We start from the raw sequence: 4,763 nt of genomic DNA on the forward strand, positions 1-4,763 counted from the left end.
ACGAGCACCAATCACCTCAGAGGAGGAGGGGCCTCAGGCAGCGGCTGACCAGTCAGGAGAAAGTATTATTCCTGTCCATCACAGTAAAGAAAATAAACTGTTGTCTCTGAATGGACAGAGGCTCTGGTATCTAAAGAGGAAAATAGACAGGACTTTTAGTTCAGAGGTTTTCTCTAGGTGCTTTCAGCTCTCTGTAATTATTCTGGTGTTATACTCTGTGTTTTGGGGGGTGCGGTCTGTCGGTGTAAAAACTGTGATGTCATCCCCGTGACATGACATCATTTCCTCTACATGTTATGTAATTCTGGTTGAAGAAACGAGGAACAGATCCAAACCCGATCCAAAGATCGTAAACATTTAAAGCCCCAAATTACAGAAAATGTAAAGACATCGAACACATTCAAAAAAAACTCTGTTGACATCTGGTTGCTGTGGTTACCACCGCGATGAGGACCAAATAAAGTCTTCTTCCTAACAGGGGACAAATACCTCTGCAAACACCCACCCATCTGAACACAGGTGAAACTCAGTGAGGGAGGACAAACGGGAAGCTTTCTGGTCTCGGTTGTTTCGATTTCAAAAGGCATTTACATATGTTCTTCACTTCATTCAGAGCAGGACATCCCATCATGCCTTTATCAACACACTGTGATTGGTTTTCAGATCTCACCAACAGACTTCATATTTAAATCCAGGCAGAAAATCATCCAACTTCACAACTCAAAAGATCCATTTAGATTGTCTCTCTCCTGCCTGCTGAAAAGCAAGGAAACTTGATAGGAAAAATAGTTAGGAGGCGAGGAAGAAAGAAGATTCCTACCTTGGGCGCAGGGAAGAGGGACCAAGGATACCTCCAGTTTAGGAGCAAAGAAGATGGGAAGAGTCCTGGTTAGAAAGAAAGAAACTGGAAGGCTCCCTACCTGAGAAGCAGGGTAGGAGGATGCTAGGGAACAGGCGAGACAGAAGGGTCCTTCCCTAGGGATAGAGGGAGGAGGAAACTTCAATGTAAAGCAGAGAAGAAGCAAACTTCCAGTTTTGCAGCAAAGAGAAAGGAAGCTCCCTAGCTTACTGGTTTAGGAAGAAGGATGAGGTACGTTTCCTTCCTTTCCTTACCTTGGAAGTAAGGAAAGGGAAAAGGAGGCAGTTAGGCACAAAAAGAAGCGTATCAAGGATGAACAATGATAACAAATGCTGTGACTAATAGTGGGTCTCCACATTGTGAATATTGTTCATCAACTTCCAAGTTGTAATTACGACTGAGAAAGAAAGCAATTTTCTCTGTGCTCCAGTATTTCAGACTTGGTACTTACTAATACTGAAGTGCCTGAAAAACCAAGAAACATGGACGCCTGACCTCAGCCGAAGACCGTCGCTCACTGTAAAAAGAACCCATATTTAGTGGATTTGGTTTTATATTGTCAGCGCTCAGCATTTGAATCCGCAAACAAGCAACTACGTTATCAGGCGTTAACATCTGAATCTTCCATCTCACCATCCATCACGTCCGACATGAACGCAACAAATTGACTTGGTCCTGATGGACTCTCCTCGCTGAGAAGTCACTCAAACCTTTTGGATCAAATCTTTGTCTGGATTCGAAGTCTAAAACATCCAGGTGGTTGACATCTGCTACTGTCAGCCAAGCAGAATGCAGCATGATGACGACTTGATCTCCTGAACCTGAACCTGAACTCGGTTTAACTTGATTTTATCTGTAAAACATCATGAGGAAGATGTTTTTGACTTGGACCCCAGAGGAGATCTGGAACTTGAATAATATGGGGTCTTTAATCCTTTTAATTCACCGCACCGACCTTGTTTTTAAACTCAGCACAAAGACTTGTGGGATTGTGATAAATCCTCTCTGATAGCACAGTGAAGAGATCGACGAAACGAAAAAAAATGAACGAAAATTGTCTTTCTCCCCTTCCCGACCTCACCCCTTCTTCCTTTAGCCCCGCCTCCACCTGTTTGTGTTTTTAAGTTGTTCTTTTATGCTCGCACTGTAAAAACAAATCCTGCATCCTGATAGGCTACTGTGACTGTCCGTCTTCTTGTTCAGAGTTGTCTTTTTAATCATAGTCCCTCCCACTATTCCCCGATCCCCGCCCCGAGCACTTGAACCCCCCCCCACCTCATGTTTTCTCTGTGGGTTTTGTGATTTTTGCCAAAGTTGTAGCTGGCTGAATATTTATACGTCACTGTGGTTGATCACGCCGCCCCCCTGCCCGTCACTGAGCTCACCGAGGGAAACTCCTTTTGTAACATACAGATTATAAATAGTGTATTTATATCTCAAATTGTTTTTGTAAAAATGGATGTCGAGTCATGTTGTCTTCATGGGGTTTTAGATGTGTGTATGTGGTGATGCCACACTGAAAAACAAACCATTGTTTTGTATTAAAAAAGAAAACTGAACATTAACGTCTTCACACATTTATAGCGCTGTCAATCAAAGCTGATGTGTCCAATCAGCTCCGCTCACTTTGGTTTTTGTTGTTTTTAATGTAAATCTTGTTTTAATGACTGTTTGGCTGTACTGAAATGATTTCCTCACAGTAAATAAAGTCAGCAGGTTGCTCTGACAGAAACTGAAGCTTCAAGTCCATTTTGTCAAGACAAAAACCGAAGAAACGAATAAAAAATGTACGAGCTAGATACATTTGTTGAAACGATGTTGGAACCTGGCTACTTTAAAATTTGAGTTAGGCAAATGAAGGATCTCCAATTCGTTGCAGTTTGACACCAACAAGTTCTACAAACTGAAATCCTTGTTGATACATGACAAAGTTACAAGACAAACCACCACATTTATAATTATATCTGTAGTGTCACAGACATAAAAATTAAATTTGTGTCAGCTACAGATATTGTTAAATCAACAGAACATTTGAAAGCAGCCAGGTTACATTTTCAGGGATGGTTTACCTTGCTTTGAATTTTAGGTTCAGTTTATTCTGAACTGCATAATTTGCTCAAATAAATAAAGGTTCTAATGACGTGTCAACACACCTACTCTCATCTCAAAACATTACTGTACATTACTTTGCATTAATGTGGAAGATGCTTTTGTCCCGAGAAACTTTAAAGGAAGAAAAGCTAAATTTCATCAGATGCAAAAACTCCCGAATAAACTGTTAAAAGCAAGAGACCACAGGATTGTGGAGTGACAGGACGGCTAGGGTTACACTGCCCTGTAGACCAGCATCCGAGTCTGAACTGGATGAAGCTGCAGCAGGGAACCAGTTGAGGGGTGTGGGAAAAACTGAAGCAGGTTGAAAACTAGGTGGGCAGCAGCAATCGGGATCAGCCGCAGAGGTCCAAGGACAGACAGGAGGGAGGTGCAGTAGTCCAAGTGGGAGATGACAAACACCTGGACAAGCACCTGGGCTGTGAATCAGCTGCAGGTGTGTGATCTGAGACCTGTAAAGACAGAGTTTCAGCAGTCGAGTTGAGATAAACACACGGCAAAGTTTTTTCGCAGTCCTGCTGAGACGTAAGTCCTTCAGTTCAAGATTTAGTCTTCAGGTGATTGAACACAGATTTTGACTTAATGTGGATGTAAAAGTTGAGTTGTGAGTCCAGGACCACAACGAGATTGCTGACATGGTTTTTAACGACTGAAGCTGAGCATTGACTTTCAATCTTTTGCTCCAGAAAGAAATATTTCAGTTTTATCTATTTTTAACTGGAAGGACATTTTGGCTCATCCAACCACTGATTTGTTAAGTGCAGCTACTCACCGGAACCGTACAGAGCCGTGCTCACCAACTGATATCGTTCTATAAATCTGTGGGTCCTCTGCATCATTCTGGTCAGATATTTAGTTGTTTTCTATAATCCGGTGACAGCATGTAATGTTGAACAGAAGAGGCCTGAGGATGGAGCCAGCGTTCCCGTCTTCCCGTCTGGAGTTTAGGAAAACAGTAGCCGTCATTGACTTCTCTTCAGTGTTGACCCATTTGGTTCATCTCTTAGTACGAAGAGTGAACTGCTCCTCCTCCAGCCCCTCTGAAAATGTAACCAGGCCAGCTGCAGCCAGATTAGTACAGGAGAAGGAAAACAGGATCAGTCTGACATTTTGGGAAATCCTCTTGTTTGCTGTCTTACTCAGAAATCCTCATCTCCTCAGTCCTGTTCTCATACATCAGACCTTTCTATCCTGTAACATTAATTGTTTGCTGTAGAACGTGAAGCCTGAGCTGAGTCAGATGCAAACAGTTTAACATTCAGCAGGGCTGGAAACACAACTTGTTTTCTTTCATCCACAAAGAGTTTCTATAGTTAACAATGTAAATCGTGTGTTTGACAAGTCTCTTATCATTTGCATTTCATATCTTCCCTTTTCTTTTATTTCATTCAGTTTAAAAGTCATGATTAAAATGTGTTTTTCTGCTGCAGACAGAAAACAGAGAGAAAACCATTAATGAACGGTTATTAAACGGCTCCGTTCCCTCAGCGGACACAAAAGCACAAACAGGATTTGATTAAGATAAATCACTGATAACCTCAAACCTCATTATTACAGAGACGTTTATTTATTTCTCTTTGATTTCACCTCTTTTATTTTTTATGAATTAGATCCTGCCCGGAGCCAAGTCGTTCTATTAGTGGATCTCTGAGTCTTTTCAGTGGAAGCGCTGCTTGTCTTTAACCCGTGTGTCAACCGGTTTGACTAATTTAGCTGAAAATGCACAAGAGCACAGCTGCAACTGATAAGGGTCTTTGGAGCCTCAGTAAACTTCAAACACAGTGGTTCTCAG

Source organism: Xiphias gladius, chromosome 9 (genome assembly GCF_016859285.1).
Source record: "Xiphias gladius isolate SHS-SW01 ecotype Sanya breed wild chromosome 9, ASM1685928v1, whole genome shotgun sequence".
NCBI lineage: Eukaryota > Metazoa > Chordata > Actinopteri > Istiophoriformes > Xiphiidae > Xiphias > Xiphias gladius.